General features: G+C 48.3%; 1 protein-coding gene across 2 annotated transcripts in view; it reads left to right on the top strand.

Moving 5' to 3' along the window:
- EHMT1 (euchromatic histone lysine methyltransferase 1) overlaps positions 1 to 17,091 on the top strand; it is a 126,220-nt gene that overhangs the window by 14,801 nt on the left and 94,328 nt on the right. The window contains exon 1 of one of the 2 annotated variants that reach the window (XM_051807878.1): positions 2,604 to 2,705. The exons of the other annotated variant lie outside the window; for it this stretch is intronic. The gene's annotated coding sequence lies outside the window, so the exon portion shown is untranslated. Of the gene's footprint in view, positions 1 to 2,603; positions 2,706 to 17,091 lie in introns of those variants that run through there. 2 annotated transcript variants of the gene reach the window in all.

The following is a 17,091-nucleotide window of genomic DNA, read 5'->3' as shown; positions in this document are numbered from 1 at the left end:
GAGAGAGAGAGAGAGAGAAGGTTGCCATTGCACTGGGCTTGCATTCCAGTGATCTCCTGCAAATTATATAGGCCAGTTTTAGCTCTTTTCATATAAATGAGTCTGTAAAGGGAGTCTGCACTGGGAGCATAAAATGCCTCCATGAGTTTTGGCAAGGCTGATTTTCTCCTCTGTTGCACTGTTGGCACCACAGGGTTTAAGGCATCCCCTCTGGGTCCCACTGAAATGCACAGGAGGAGTTTCTGTATCATGTTTAGGCCATGAAAAAGCAAAGAAATGCAATTGCTAAGATGGAATGATTAACTGTACACCCAAGGTACAGAGGGCACAGCAGGGGCATTAGAAAGGTGCCATGGATTCATTGTTATGGTGGTGTTAAACCCACTTTTGTTGGTGGTTGTTTGAGGCTCCTGGTGAGCAGTGAGGTGGGTCCAGGGAGCCAGCTGGGAATGGTGAGTGTTTTGGGAAGTCTGCCCTGCTCTGCTTCTTCCCTACAAGTCATTCTTCGAGGGAGAAGGGTTTTCCTTCCTCCTCTCTCTCTCACCATCTCCATCCAGCTGCAACTCAACGCTGCTCCTGTCAGGTGAGGAGCTCGGGGGTGGGTTTCAGCACATCACAGAATATCTGCTGCCCTGTAAATTAGTGACAGCCACCACACTGTTCTGCAGGAATCCCTCTGACCTGGCTGCTCTTCCAGCCAGTTTGAAGGCTGGGTGGGTTTCTTAAATGATGATATTTTAAAATTTGAGAACAGCTTTGATTTATTGACCTGGTGCCTCTCTGAGTCGAGCTGTCTGGGCTGGCATCTGCAGATAAGAGGCTGTCGAGTAATTGCTTATTATTGACTGATTGCCAGCTCGGGCTGTTTGCTTGCAGGAGAATCAATAGCAGTCAATCTTCAAAGTCTAAACTCTCAGGGAGTATGAGTGGTTTCCAGATGGGGAATGACAGGTCAGGGTAACTCTGTATCTGATATCCCACCTTCCCGCGTGGGCTCAGTGCTGCGATGGAGGAGGAAGTGCAGGACACGATCTTCCTGCATTGAGGCTCTTTCACATCTGCCTGCTTGGAAGGCTGGGGTCTTTCTTTGGAAGGATTTTCAGGGTCAGATGCCACGCTGGAGAAGCTGGAGCAGCCTGAGCAGCACCTGAGATCCATGGGAGGGAGGGCAGGATGAGTGCAGTCATCAGTCATCAGGTCCCCGAAGGATGGAGCAGGGAGGGGTGGCTGAGCAGCCCCTGCTCTGACACATCCAAACCAACCAGTTTGGATGCTTTCTAAATAAAACAAAGCATCTATTTTAATGCATGGTAACAGGGTTTTCCTTTCTGTGGGTGCTTCTGTTTAGGTGACAACAGAGCAAAATATCCAGTGTCACCATAGGTTTAATCGTTCCTTACGGAGACTGTCGCCATGGTGAGCGTTCATTGTCAAACGCAGCCATAGCCCTTCTTTAACACTATCCTGACATCCTGCCTGTTGGTGGATTCATGTGTAGGGCTTAAAACATAAAAGGGCCCTCATGGCATCCAAGACACTCAAGACTTTTCAAAAAATAAACAAATGTTTGGGTGGTTGTGGTGGCTGGGGTGAAGCTCGGCGCTGGATCTGGGAAGCAATCTCACACCTTGGGCTGCAGCCCCCTCCGGATTCTCCCCAGGATCAGGGGTTGCAGTCTGGTCTCTACATGTCCTAGACTCAAGCTGGGTTTAAAACTTGAAATAAGAGCCTTTGGGGGGGAGGGGGAGGCTTGGATCTCTTTCAGCTCCAAAGAGCAATTAAGCAACAGGACATAAAATAGATAAATGGGAAGGGGAAGGGCAGAACCCTGGAATATGAGAAGATGAAAATGGAAGAAACTGTTTCTACAGTGTGTTTGTCCTTGATTCTGGAGCTTTATTTTTATCAGGAAAGCTGAGGTGCATCATTTGGGATGAGGGAGAAATACCTCAAATAGAGCAGTTTAATCTACAGTGGTCTAGAGAATGGACAAGATTACTTGAACAGCCTTGTTTAGATACTGGATTTGTTGTCTACCAGCAAATCCTCATTTGCATGGGTCCTTAATCTGTGGAGTTAAATGTGTCTCAGGATCTGTTATCAACTGTGATGCTGAGTTGAGAACTAGATTTTTAAAGCTGTTCCTTTTTATTCAAATGTTCCCCCTTCCCCTCCCCCTCTCCCCACACCCCAAATTATCCTCCTGATTTTCTCTTGAAAAGCAAAGACGAGCCAACAAGTGATGCAGAAGGAAAATCTGCCCGTGAGAAGAAGCTATTTTTGACTTCAGACTCGGTGGGTGAACTGTCCACCAGCTCGTAGAGAAAAGCCAAGGTCAGACATTTCAAACGTGTGTGTCGCAGGGAAACCACCCCCCCCCTCCTTCCTGAAAAGGGCACATGAACATGGAATCCGTTGGAGGTGGAGGGTTGGGCAGAGACCCTTTGTGGAACGCTGGGCAGGGGCTTTGCCCTTGGTTTGGGGGGCTCTTAGCTTTGCCCGTAGCCCTGAAATGGCATTTCCTCATGTCTGCAGCAGCCCTCACTCATGAAATGGATGCAACTGCTGAAAAAGCTCCCTCATGAGCATGCTCACTGGAAGATTAATCCTTTAGAGGGAGTTGGAGAGTTAAGCTACTGTAATTTCTCTGCAGTTGGCTGCAGTAAACAACTGCTCTAAAGACACGAGGAAAAAAATTGACGGAGGTACATGGCATTAATGTACATATCTTTTTGTGTTTCTACTTTCAGGTTGAGGGCTTTGAGAAAGGTTGTTTTTGGTTTTTTGTTGTTTTTTTTTTAAACTCGAAGAGCCGGGGAAGAGGGATCTGTGTAATGATTTTATGGGTGACCTTCATGTTGTGGTTTCTTTTTTTTCCTCCAGGCCAAAGTAATCCTATTTCCGTGCAAGGCCATGGTGAGGCTCGGGCTGGCTTTGAGGAGCTGGGGTAGAGCACCAGGGTGGTTTGGTGTTGAGTTAAATGATTGTAGGAGGTGAGGCCTTGCTGCTCGTTGAGCTGTGTTGGCAGAAGGCAGCTGGAAACCCCTCGTCCTGTTTAGCTGTGATCAGAACCCAGTGGGACTCGGTCTGTCATGCTTCTGTTGGAAGGGAAACGTGTGATGGGATTAGCTTTGCCTACAGAATAATAGTGTTTGTTTTTTTTAAAGTATCATTTTGCTCCCCCTCCTCCCCATGCCTGAGGAGCTGCAATCCTGTGTCAGGTGGGGGAAGAAAAACAAGCGTTGGGCTATTTTGGCTTTGCTTTGAAGGCTGATCACTTGTCCTGTGTTGAGGAGGGATGCCCTGCCAGCCAGGTAAGTGTTGCAGGCACAGGGATTGTGCCCAGGTGAAACCAAGCTCCTTCCTTCCCAACCCCTGCTCTGTGGGGGCATCCTGGAGGAAGGGAAACCTCTGATAGTTCCTGATGATTGAAGAGTGTTTTATCTACTTGCTCCACGAGGATTTGCCACCCTTGATGCTTTATATCAGCTCCCTCCAAACCCAGCACAAGCCATGGAGGGCCAGCCTGGGGGCTCCCAGCATGTCAAGTAGAAATGTCCGGGTGACTTGATTTTTGTCAGGCTGCTTGAGCTGGGAGAGGCTCCCTGACCAGGGTTTGTATCTCTCCCTGCTAAAAACACCTAGTTAATCCTTGGAGACGGTGAGGAAGTGGAGGTGGTCTGTCAGCTGGACTTGCCTGGCTTGGGGGGGAGCGGGGAAGGGCGTTGGGTTGTTCTGTACCTGAGTGGGATGAGTCGCTGTCCTTGGGGCTCGGGGTTGGGGATCAGCCCTCAGCAATCCCCCAGGACTCTGTGGGTGGAAGGAGGGCACACCCTTCCTCCTTCCAGGAGGGAATAATCAGGGATGCACCTCTGTGCCGCTGCAAATCCCTGCGTTGCCTGGCTCTGAGAGTAGTTCCTGGTGTGAAATTTGTGTCCAATGGCGTTTGTCGGGAAGTGGCTTCATGTTTCCTTGGAGTGCTGTGAAGAAGGGAGTAATAATTCAATAATTTAACAAATGTCAGTGGCTCCCACCAGGTTTGTCCTGAGGTACCTGTCAGCTTCCAGGTGGATGCTAATGCTGCTGGATGAGTTCAGGAGGGCAGTTCTATCACAGACTTGGCTGAGCTCGAGATGCTGCAGATTTGAGGAAAATCTTGCCACCCCAATGTTGAGTTTTTTTTTGCTTAGTCCCTCCTTTTCCCCTCTTTTCCAGAAGCTCTGGCTGGCACAGACTGTCTGTTCCGTGGATGGATTTAGGGAACATTGGTGGCTGTGTGCGTAGGGGGAATAATTAGCTACCAAATGCAAATAGATTGTTTCTTGCTGTTTCGAAATCATCATAATTTCTATTGAGGATGGGTTAATTATATCTTTATTTTGATGGGTGTAAGGGAAATGATAGAGATATAGCAGTATAAATCTATATAGGGAGGGATGTTGTTGTCAGAATATTGTTTGGGAGATGATTGTGAGAACAAAGACTCGTGTCGTGGAGGACCATGGTTGTGCTGGGATTCAGTGGTGCTGCATCAGTTTCTCAGTGGTGGAGGAGTGTTTTCTCTTTCAGATTTTTATCTGATGCCAGTGACGTGTCTGTCACCATGGCAAGGGGTTTTCAATTCAGAAAAAAAAATTGATCAAATTCTGGTTAAAGCACGTTTGGTGGAAGGGCTGGGAAATAGTTTTTTTTTTGAGAAGCAAAGTTGAAAGCAAGAAAGTTAAAAAGAAACCTTAAAAATCTATGATCAGGGTATAAGAAAAATGCATCTTTAAGCTGATGTGTGTAGGTGGGGGCTGCTTTGCCAGGACAGGGCCCAGAGGTGCCGTGGTACCAGGACTGGGCCTCACTGAAATGATTGTCCCTGAGCCTCCCTCTGGGCCATCACTGTCTTTTCCTTTTGCAGTGGTTGATTTTAGGGAGCCTGGATCCATCATCTCATTCCTTATTGCAACCTCTCTGTGAAAAGTACTCAAGTTCATCCCTGGAATGGTTTGGACCAGCTTTAAACTTTTCTGTCTCCAGTACCAGGGTGGGAATCTCCACGCCAGAGGACGGGGGAAAGGCTCAGCAAAGGGACAAAGGTGACTCTGTTTCCTTAATGCCATGGCTTTTGGCTCAAAGCCAGAGGGCAAAGCCCTCCTCCTCTTCTTGTTTCAGAGTAAAATAGGGAAAAGGAGCTATTTTCAGTGGCTGAGGAGAGCCCCCAGCATGGAGCACTGGGCTTCAGCCTTACCAAGCCTTTGGTGGCCTGGGGTCTTTGTGCCTGTGGATGGGAGCAGCTTTTGTGAGAGCCTCATCCCAGAGCTGCTTCCCTCCTGCACAGGGCTCTTCTCCTCCAAAGAGACATTTAGCTCCTCCCCAGCAAGCCCCAAGACTGAAAAGTCTGGAAGGAAAAAAATAGCTACAACCAAATTTAATTTCTGTTGGGTTTAGTTTGTGGGTGGGTTCTTGGGCTCTGCTGGAGGAGCTCTGCAGATCCCAGGGAGTGGGCACCTCACTCACCAGAGCCCCAGTGCTCTGGTGTGGCTGAGCTGAGTGAAGGTTCTCCACCCTGTGGAATTGTGTCCATGGAATTGGGAAGGATGGGCCACGTCTGCTCCTGCTGTGCCGGCTGTGGGAGCAGCAGCCCACAGGGAATGGGGGTGTTGGGGAGGAGGGAACAGCCAGTGCTCAGTCTGGAGTCACCTGGGGAGAGCAGAGGTGTCACCCACCAAAAACCTGACCCTGGTGTTCAGTCCCATGTGCTGTGGGTCAGCATGGCTGGGGCTGTGTGGGCTGTGGGACATGCAGGGGATGCAGCTCAGGGGGTGCAGCACAGGGACTCCTGGATGCTGTCATTGAGATGGGTGACTCAGGCTTTTCAGGAGGATTCACTGTTGAATTTGCATGTTCCTGTCTTCAGATTTTTGTGCAAAATTCTGCCTCTGGCCAGTTTTGTCTCTCTCTCCACCAGCATAACATTGTCCAGTGGAGGAACTGAAACCTGAATTTGGGACTTGCTCACCTCTTTGCAGCCCAGGATTGTATTCAAAACAGAAAGAACAAAATGGAGCTGAATCTTACAGGTGTATCTAAAATACCCTCATGCAACCCTGGCAATCCCAGGGAGGAGAAAGGAAGTGCTGGGTGATTGTATCGAAGTCCCAGTGTTTAATAACCAAATGGAGAACACTTCAAAGCCTGGTGCCTTTGCTTCTCTCCCTTCTAACTGCTTCAGCCAACCTGCACTCAATTGGCAATGCCCTTAAGACCAGACATTATGATATGAGCCTTGTAATTATTTGTGTGATGAACCCTCTCTCTGCAGAGATGCCGTGGGGAAGGGTTTGCTGTAATGTGCAGCATTTCTCCACCTTCAGAGCAGTTTTATCTCCTGCCTTCCTGACCATTTTCAAATGCAACTCATGGCTGCATTTTGCCTTCCTTAACACCCTACCCCCCTAATCCCTGAGGATTAGTGAGGGAAGTTATGAGCACGGGGGAAGGAGCTGCATTTTTTGACCTGGCTGTGGAATCAGTGGAATAACTCCATTCACAGGGTGGAGGAGACTTCATGCACTGATCAGCACAGAGGGCCTGCTGTGGGTTCTGCATGTGAGAGAAGCAAAGGGGTATGTTGTGCTTGGAAACATAAGGTCATGGGGAAAGGGAAGATGGGAGAAAAATCCTGTTTTAAAGACCTGCATCCACCTGCAGGGGAGAGGTGGAATTAAACAGACTGGGGAGAGAGCAGAAATGCAGGAGACAGGGTAAGGAGAGGATAGGGAGGGAGGGATGGGATGGATGGATGGATGGATGGGGCTCTGTTGAAGGAGGCTGGGTTTGAAGGTGCTGCTGTAGTGACTTGGTGGCTCCTAAAAAAGGTAAAAAAGGAAAATAAGAGAAGAGGAAACAAACTGCAGGAGACTCTTGAAGCACCATCTAGTCCATGACCTACTTGCTGCCGCAGTGCTGTGCAGCTGGAGCAGCAAACAGAGGAATGGCTGTTCCCTGTGGGAAGCACAGGGTGCTGGGACATGCAGGGGCTCTTTCCAGTGGTGCTTCCTCCAACCTCTGTGCTGTGGCTGTGCCTGGACACCTGGAGCTGGTGGAAGAAGCACAGGGAACAGTTTGAGCCATGGATTCCCCTCTGGTGCCACAGCCATGGAGGGGACAGTGCTGGATCCTGGAACCAGGCTGGGATTTATGAGCTGGCATAAACCTGTGGGCTCCTGGATGCAGGAGCTCCTTCCCCAAAGGGATGTGGGGCACTGGGCACCTGCCCTGTGTGGGGACGTGGCTCACCCAGACACCATCCAGAGAGGCAAAATTATTCATCCCCAATCTCCTCATAAACCACCACAAACTAAGAGTCTCCATTCTCCTGCTTCTGCTCCTTCAGGAGCCCCCACTGACCTGATCATTCTTAATCTTGTGTTATTTTCCAGATCATCAGTTTGATTTCTCAGTACTTTCACAGTCCTTACTGTTCCCAGGAATCTGTGCTTCCATCAATTATCTCTTGTTGAGCCTGTAGCAACCTTGAACCACAGTTTCCATCCTATTTTTATAGCTCTGCTTATTAGAGGAGTCCTCCAGAAATAACTGCACAGTTCTTACCAAGACACCCCAGATTTTTCTCAGTAAACAATAACTTCATCTCTTGCTAATACGAACTCGAGGGCTCTCCTCTTCCCTTTGTTCACTTCTCCCTCTGAGATTTGGGGGTGAAATGCTTTACCTTTAACTCCATTTATGTATGGAGGTGTACCCGTGTGTCCCAGGGTGTCAGATCCTGCTTTAGCTGTGGTGCTGAACTGCCAAAGGCTGGTGTCCAACAGTGGCATTGATCAGACAGTTGCTCTCCTTTGCCTCCATCAGCATTGGCATATACCCTTCCTTTGCTCGATTTGAAACTGGTTCTGATGTCTTCTACACTGTTGAAATACAGATAATTTCATTAATCTCCACAGAATCAATGTGGATTTACTGGTGGCAGAGCCTTGGATGAGGAGGGGATCCTAAAAGGCTGTTGTTGTCAGTGCTCCAGGACATCTTTCCCATTGGCACCATGGCTGTGTTGAGCTGCTGCAACTTTTCCTTGGTCAAAATGAGATTGGGAAGTGGCCTTTGCATCTTTTTGGAGGGCTGTTTTAAGTTGCTATATTAAATTATTACATAAAGTGGCTCTCAGAGTGTCTGCACTGACAGCCCTCCTCCTGCTGATGCCATAGAGGCAGTGGTTTGTGAGTTACCAGCCCAAGGTTAACTCCAAAACTTCTGCACTTCCCTGGCAAACTCCATCCAAGAAAATCTTTTCTTTGGGAAAGAAAATGAAAAAAAAAACAACCCTGTCCTCTGTTTTTCATAAGTTGTGAATTGTACTCCTGTTTAAGCTGATTATTTTAGTTATTCCAATAATCCTCTCTTCCAGAATAAAAGGAAAATTAATTGTCTTCCTATTTCCATAATGGTTTGCCCTTCAGACATTTGCCAGGCAAAGTGCTTAAAACCCGAAATGAAAAGATGGGGAGTGTTTAAAATCATTGAGCTACTGTAGGAACATGTTTGTATTTAATAGGGTGGTATCACACAGTCCCAGAGTGTTGTTTGCTCCAGGTTCTGTAGGATTAGGAGGAGGCTTTTTGGCTTCTGCCTATGAAAACAGGGTCAAGCCTGCTGTGGTAGATAGTGCAAGTCTTAGGTGGATTTTGCTAGCAAGATGGAACTGCCTGCAGTTGAAACCCTAAAATTATCCAGCATTAACAGGGAGTGTTGTCCTCGGGCTTCGTGGTGTTTGTTTGCAGGGACAGTGCCTGGACAAGGACTTCCCTCCTTACAGGTGTGATGGGACAAGATTTTCCCTGCAAGATCCTTTTGCTGTCACCGACCTGGCTCTTGGCTATTTTTAACTCTGTCTGGCTAAAAAAAAAAGGCACCTGATTAATTTGGGAAAACGCTGGAATGTTTCCTTAAAAGGCTCTGAAGTGATGCAATATCCAGTGATGAATCTCAGAGCTAAATGAGGGCTTTGGTGGGTGCGTTGGCTGAGGGAGGGAGTTGGGTGTTTGATCAGCCAACACACTCATTTTCCATGCCAGGGCTGCTCTGGTGGGGCTGGTGTGGGAGCACTGGCACAGCTCCAGGTCTAGGCCAGCAGTGAATCTGCCTCCTGCATTTCCAGGTTTATCCCAACAGGCTTGGAGAGCTGGGACTGGCTGTGAAGGGAGAAAGCCCAGTGTGGTACAAGCAGGAGTCTTGTGTCAGGAACGGGGTTTGTTGCCCCATCATTCGTGTCCCCAGGAGTGTTGCACGTCCGGGTGTGGGCTCCCAGGCATGGGGACAGTAGGGATGAAGCTCATCCCTGCTGTAGTCAGGGAAAAGCTGCTGGCACCAGACCTGGATGTGGCCAGGAGCGAGCTGAATTCCTCATCTCATGGCACAGGGACAATGTCCGTGCTGTGTTTCCACACAAGAAACCACATGGCAATAAATTCCTTATATCTGTCCTATGTTTCCCTCTTCCTCTGTGTGAATTTGCTCCAAAGGAGCAGAGTGTAATCCATCCTGGGAGAGAGAAGGGCAGGAGTTAATTCATTTTCCTGATCTTTCTTAGCTCTTAGTCCAGCTCACAGCAATTTGTGGTACTTGGCCGCTGCAGTAATCCCGTCAGGGACCCACTGGGAGAAGGCTGGGCACAAAGGACCCGTGGCCCCTGGGTGTTTCCATTAGCTGAGGAGCACATGAGATCATCTCTTGCATTTCCAGCCAGGGTTTTGAGCTGCCATCTCAAGCAGGAGAACAACGAGGGTATCTCAACCCCACCCAGCTCCAGGAGACCTCCGTGCCCAGGTGAGACAGCCCAGACATCCCTCAGCACAGGGCAGGGAGGGAGACTCTCCTGGTTAGACTGAGCTCAGGGAATATAAAACCAGGTGTTTGAATATCCTCCTCAGGTCTCCCCTGCTCTGCTGTGCACACAGCAACCTTTTGTTTTCCTTTAAACATCATAAACCCAGCAGGGGAATTCATTAACACAAGTCCCCACTGACTTCGATTTTGCCAAACATCGACTTCAAATCACTCTCCCTCCTCTTAATGGGAGAGATCTCTCCCTCCTTCCCATTCAGACATCCTGGGAGGGTGTAGGCTGCAGCACAGACCTGCCCAGTTTTGTTCATTCTCTTGCTGGTCTGGGTTGGTATTTCTTGCTGTCGGGGCTCTTGGCTCGTGTGTAGCATGGGAGAAGTTATCCCAGACGGAGAACATCCGTGTGGCCAACTCCTGTCTGTCGAAAGCTGCTGCTGATTTCAGTATTTTAGGCTCAGTCTCCTGACTCACAGATGGAGCTGTGTTCCCAGCTAGCACACACCCATACAGTTCATTGAAGGAGGTGAAAATGCTCTAGTTTGCAGCAGTTCTGGCCCTGCTCTGTAGGCAGCTCCAGCTCTGTGTGCACGACGTGGGGAGAGGAGCCTGAATTTCTCAGTCACGAGCTCCCGTGTAAAATAGCTCTGTGCTTGCTGTCGTGGCTGCCAGAAGGACTTTTGAAATGGCAAAGGTTGTGAAATCGTGGCAGGGAATATTGGAGGCCAGAGCTGGGCAAGAGGAGGAGCTGCCCCTTCCTACAGCACAGCCAGGACTGGAAAAATGGACATTCATGGCTGTGTTTTTACAAGGCACCTTCCTCATGCTCCAGGCATTCCATGTGCCAGGCACTGACCTGTAGGCCACCCTCAAATGACAGGAGTTCTGTGGACAGAGCCTTTGCTCCTGCTCTTTGATGGCTCTGTGCAGCAGGAGCTGTGTTTGGTACCTGGGGGCTGGTGCTGCTCCCGGGAGACAACACGGCTTCTGAAAATTAATAACTGTCTTCTAGTCACCACCACCGTGCTGAGAATCTTGTCCTTTTGTCTTCTGTTCCCTGAGGGAGTTTTTGCCCTTCCTGGATCTCATCCTGATCTCTACCTGGGAAAACAAATCCCAGACTACTGCTGGAACCAATTGTTTGATGGGCTGGATCATCTATGGTGGTGCAAGGAGGGAAGGAACAGCAGAGCATTAAAAGTTCAAATGTTTTGCTTTGGCTAAGGGCACCCAGCCTTCCTTTCTCTGTGTCCCCTTTCTAGCTGCAGGAAGGGAAGTTTATTGTATTTGGGTGTTGTGAAACACTGGCACAGGCTGCCCAGGGCAGTGGTGGAGTCTCCATCCCTGTAAGTGTTCGAAAAACACGTGGATGTGGCACCTGGGGACATGGTTTAATGGTGAACACGGGGTGGTTGGAATTGATGATCTTAGAGGTCTCTTCCAATCTTAATGATTCTATGATTTTCTCTTGGTCCTGTGGTGAGGAGTGATTATTGCAGGGCACCAGCAGCCCTTCCTTCCTCTCCCCTCCCAGCACAGCAGGTTGGATATTGCACACACACATGAGGTGGGTTAAAGGGGCTGATGGATCTCCATCATTAATGAGGAGCCTGTAAATGAATGTTTAACTCTGGCAGGATCCCTGTGTGTTCTGGTCTTCCATCCTCTGGAGCTCACAGAAAAATTCCAGACTGGTTTGGGTTGGAAGGGACATTAAAGCTCATCCAGTTCCACCCCTGCCATGGGCAGGGACACCTTCCACTAGCCCAGGTTGCTCCAAGCCCTGTCCAGCCTGGCCTTGGACACTTCCAGGGATGGGGCAGCCACAGCTTCTCTGGGCAACCTGTGCCAGATCTTCCCCACCCTTACAAGGAAGGATTTCTTCCTCATATCCCATCTAACCCTGCCTTCTGTCAGGTTGAATTCATTCCATGTCCTGTCACTCCCTGCCCTTGTACAAATGCTGAGAAGGAGGTGCTGGCAGGTCCTCTGCTCATGCAGCTCCTCCTGGTGAGCAGCTCCCTCAGGAAACCCCCTCCCAGTCCTGCCTTTTGGTGGGAACACCTTTTTCCCCCTGTCCATGCAGAGGCCTGGTCTGGCTGGTTCTTCCATTGGGCACCTTCGCCGGTGTCCCGGGGTGGGAGCAAAAGGCATCTTGAGATGGTGGTGAACCTCAGGTGGGAGAGGAGTTCATAATGCCTGGTCTAGAAAGCTGCATCTGTGTAAAAAAAAACCCCACAGCTTTTTCTCTGGGTTTTGTCAGATCAATACCTTTGTTTGCTTTGAGTGTCGTGTTGTGTTGTGCCGCTCCGTGGTTGTGGTTTCCTTTATCCCAGTGCACCTGGAATGTCACAGCTCTCAGCACACGTGGTAAATAGAAAATCTGAGCCATCTGTGAGCTCTGGGGCTGGGGGTGGGGAGGAAGGGGAGGAGTTGCTTCCAAAGATCCGGTTAAAAATCAAACTGCTGGATTTTGAGTGGCAGGTCAGCTGTAGCTGCTTGTCTCTGTTTGCTTTTCCTTGGGATTTGGAAACCCACACAGGGCCTGGATGGTGCAGTAGTAGATGGACCTGTAAATTTGTGATGTTTTTTGTTGATTCTTTGTCTAGAGAGAGAACTGGACTAATATATATACATACATATATTTTATATATATATTTATTTATGCAAGTCTGTGTGTTTATATATTTTATACATCAAATTAACTGAACGATCTTTCCTCTTACCAAGTCACTGCTGCATTTTGAAGCAGGTGGAAGAGTTGCCATGGCTGCAATGATGGTTTTTGGGCCTTTTTGAGGTTTCCAGGGCTCAAATAAAAAGAAAATATGATTTAGATTTGCGGGGACACCACCACCAAACCCCCCAACCCCCCCACCCAAACAAATCTTTATCACATTTCCAATCTTCCATCTACCCCCCCAGCTCCAAATGTGCTTTTTAAAAGAGTTGCAAATGCTTGTTGGCATAGAAACTGCAGGATGGGAGTGAAGCATGCAAATGTAAAAGGAGCCATTCTGCTGAGCAACATGGCCTGAGCCTCAGCAAAGCTGACTGAAATCTTTCTGAGGCAAAGAAAACTCTCCAGATGTTGCTTGAATTATAATGGCGCTAAATATTTCATTTTTTTCCCCCAATTTGCACATAAATCCAAAAAGGCTTGAAATGCAGGGAATGCAGCTCCGATACCAGTGAGCTTTCTTTTCTTATGAAAGAATTCCGAGTCCAAAAATATTGCTAAAATGTGTTTGGCTCCGAGCAGTGCCAATTCCTCATTAAAACATGTGGATATTTCTGTGGTTTAATCTGTTAGAGATGCAGTCAGGATCCAGTTATGTTAAATTAAGCAACAGTATTGGCCTGGATGTTGTTTGAGATATTAAATGTGGCAGTCGGAACACCAAGCAAAACGTTTGCACATTTTAATCGCTCCACGAGCAGTTTTTAAATATTTTATTCCAAGGAGTGCTTAAAAACTGTCCCTGCTCTCCTTGATCTGCCTCCTTCCCCATGCCAGGTGCAGCATCCCTGGGGTGGGATGGGATGGAGGGATGGAGTGCCAGGAGGATGCTGCTCCCTGGGAGCAGTTCTGATCCGTGCTGTGGAGCTCATGGGTACACCAGCATAGGCCTCCAAAATCCCTGCTTGGAATCCAAAAAGCCAGCGTGGCCAGAGGCATGTGTCACACCAGACTTGCCTAAAAGAGGTTTTTCCTGCTGATGCTTGGGGTTTCCTAAGGATTTCCTGGGACAAAACACCTCCGAACTTCCCCAAAACGCCTCTGAACTTGCCAGGCTCGGCAGCTCCTGGGTTGTCTCCTGGTTGGTTTATCCCTGTGCTGGTGGCTGTGGTGGGAGGGCTCCCTTCCCAGCAGGTGAGGCCATGGATTGCATTCCCTCTTGAGCTAGCTGAATATTTATTTATTATTCTGGTTTTTTCCCCAACTTGTTCGTTGATCAAGGCAGATCCTCTTCTTTCTGCTTTAGTGCAGCCATTCCAAGGGAGGGATTGGCTGTTGGGAATGTTGGATGGGTGGCACAGGGAGCCATGGAACTCTACTTATGCCTTGGGACGCCTTCATAATATACAGGATGTAGAAAATATCCCTGTGGGCAGGCTTCTGGTGGGGTTGGCTTTAAATTTGGACACATTACAGAGGCACGTCTGTGGTGGTGCCTTGTTCCTCGTTTAAGGTTAAAAATGAGGGGATATGAGCAGGTTTTCTGAAGTCTTTGGTTTTGGGGCTCTGTGAATTGTGTGGCAGCTTGTGTTGTATCAAAACATGCCCAGAGCAGGATGGTTTTGGCAGCACCTGTGTGTGACTTTATAGCATTCACACCTCTTTGTTGTCAGACATCAAAAGGGCAGAGCAGAAGCTCGAAATTCAACCAAGTTTGACTTTTTCTTTTTTGTTTTCCTATTCAGTATAAAGTGCATGCTTTTCTGTGGGAGAGCTTTGCAGCTTTTTTTAAAAAAAAAACCAAGCCAAACCCTGAAGCTTCAGTGCAATTTTCTTTATTATTTTAATTTAAAGAATAACTCTGTGATGATAAATGTGGACTGTTAGTGATCCACGATGGAAGAAAGCAAGTGAAAGCAGAAGGCACAGTGGAATGGAGGTCATTGCTGAAAATACCTTCTGCAAAACCAAAGGGCACACTGGGGAGGGAAGGGAAAGGTCCAGAGTTGGGAGGGAAATTTGGTGAGGAGGGAGCTGGAGGGGCTTCAGTGCCACCACCTGTTCCACCTACCAATTTTATTCTTATTATTTACTGCAAAGAGATGCTCCTCTTCATTTTTGGGTTGGGTTCATGTTTATACTGCACTAATACTTGTTTAACAGTTCACCCTACATGTGGGATAGGGGCAACTGTGTAAAACCTGAATTTGCTGATGAGATCTGATATGCATTCAATAGATAACTAATAACTTAATAATTTAGTTAGTCAGGCAGGACAAGGTAGGCCAAACCTGTAGGAAAATCTTAAGTCAGTTAAGCCTCACTGCTGCCTGTACCTCGAGGTGAGCAGCACCAAGGTCTTTGTTTTTAAACCTGTCCCAAGAGGGGAGCATGAAAGGATTAGAGAGAAAGAAGTGGGATGGAGAGAATAAATTGGAAACAGAGGCAAAAGAAAATACAGGGATTAAAAACATGGGAAGAGAGTTTGAAACACAAGAGGAAAAATGGCCTGGATGGTGAAGCATTGAAACATGAGGCACTGGGTGTTTGTGCATGTGAACAACTGCAAACAGGGAAAAGTGATCCCAGAAAAATTTCCAGGGAGGCACTTGGGTGTGTAGGCAGGGAAGTGGGAAACAGGTGAAGATGGCAGAGGGGTTGGGAGGCAAGGGCTGGTGGTCTCTGCAGCAGCTGGAGAAGATTTGCTTTAATTGTCCTTTATTCCAGACTAAAAAGTGATACAAAAGAGTCTCCTGAGCCCTGAATATGGAAGGGGTGATGAGTGGGAAGGACTGACCCTTCCATTCTCCATGGGGAATATCTCAGGTGGTCTGTGGTTGTGATGGGGAGGGCAGTGCCCTGCCAGGCTGAGAAACCTGATTTTGAAGGTCTCCCACAAAGCCTGTGGCTGGTTGGAGGGAGAGGAAATGGAGCACGACTGTACCTGGCTGATGGAAGAACAAACCACGTCTGTGATGTTCCCTACACCTGCCTTGTGCTTGTGTCACAGCCCTGCACTGGCCCCAGTGCCCAAAGTGCTGTGCCTGAACCAGCTCTCCCAGCACTCCAGCCCAGTGAAGGCAAAACAAAGCATATTTTGACCTCTGTAGCTAATTTAAGTTAATCTGTCCTGTGTATCCTCCCTAGCAAATGAAGGCAATGTAACTGTAACCTTCATGTGACCTATCTTCTGGTTCTAGCACAAACATGGCTTTTGCAGTGAAGGCAGAGCCTCCATTTAATTCTCAATTAGCTGGTGAGAAGGAAATCAGCTGTGCTCTGATAGACCTCGTGTCCCTCCCAGGCATGGCAAGGAAAGGCCTGGGCTTGGTGGAGTTTGGGTCTCACTGAGAAGTTTGGCTTTCACCTCTGGAAAAAATACATGAGAAAACCTTTGATGGGTTTTGTGATGAGATACAGGCCGAGCTGCCCTGGATTCTCTCAGGAGCTGGTGGTGATGCAGCTGTGCAAATTAGCACAGCTGGATCCATTGGGAAGCAGCTCTTTAAAACAAAAGGATGGCAGCAAACTTCCTTCTTCCCAGGCAGAAGGCTGACTGAAGGTGAAGCCAGCTGCTGAGTGCAAGTTTTACAGGGATGACATGAGGGATAAGAGCCTGGTAAAAACAAATGGATAAGAATCCCTGGAATTGCTGGACTTGGTTACTTCATGTGCTCTTCAATGTCCTTCCTCCCTCACTCAGATCTGAGCAGAAGGTCCCATTCATGAGCATCCCTCCCAGCAGAGTCAGTCCTGCCCTATGAGCACCTAAGGCTGGCATTTATTTGAGCTGGTGTGTACAAACTGCACCACTGCAGGAGGATTTGTATGCACTTGTGGGTTTTTTGCTTGTGCCTTGCAGGGGATGCAGCCTTGTCTTGGGTTTTTATAGTTTAAAGTCAAACTTTGATTTATGACATCCATTCAATCCCCATGGGAAAGGGCTGGGCTTGGTTTACAATGGGATATTCAGGGCTTTACAGGACCTTCTGCAATGCTTTTCTCAGGAGGGAGAGGAAGAAGAGTGTTGGATGCAGTTTGAAATGACAGGCACTTTGGGTTGCTTTAGAGTTGATCCTTGATTCTGTTCCTTCTGAAAAAGGACTCAGGAAAACGAAAATATTGGTGCATGTGGTACATCCCAGCATATTGACCTGTAAATATCCACCCTTGCGGGTTTTCACACCGTGTCAGGAAAGGGGAATATCACAAACACTACAGTGGTGGTGGCAGTACCTGAGGGATTTTCCCTTTATATCCACCTGGGATAATGTCATTATCGTGGTCTGAGTGGGGCTTTCCCTCTCCCTTTCTTAAAGGAGGGAAAAAAACCAGGGAGCAATTCTCCTGCTAGGATGGGAATGTTGCCTATTTGTGCTCAAGGCTTAGAGCCATTTGTGTTTTTGTCAGGTGTCTGCTGATACCTTACACCTGCTCAGGGAAGGAGAACACAGGACAACTGTCCCAAGGCTGGCTGGGAAGGTCCCTCTCTTGCAGCCTCAGGACCTTGCTTGGGTCTGTCCCCTTTGTGGCAGAAGAATGGGACAGGGGGTGTGTCCAGG

The sequence above is a fragment of the Manacus candei genome, unplaced genomic scaffold, assembly GCF_025592945.1.
Source record: "Manacus candei isolate 608988 ecotype Guabito, Panama unplaced genomic scaffold, ASM2559294v1 h1tg000071l, whole genome shotgun sequence".
NCBI classification, from domain to species: domain Eukaryota; kingdom Metazoa; phylum Chordata; class Aves; order Passeriformes; family Pipridae; genus Manacus; species Manacus candei.
This window is presented reverse-complemented; position numbering and strand designations above follow the sequence as displayed.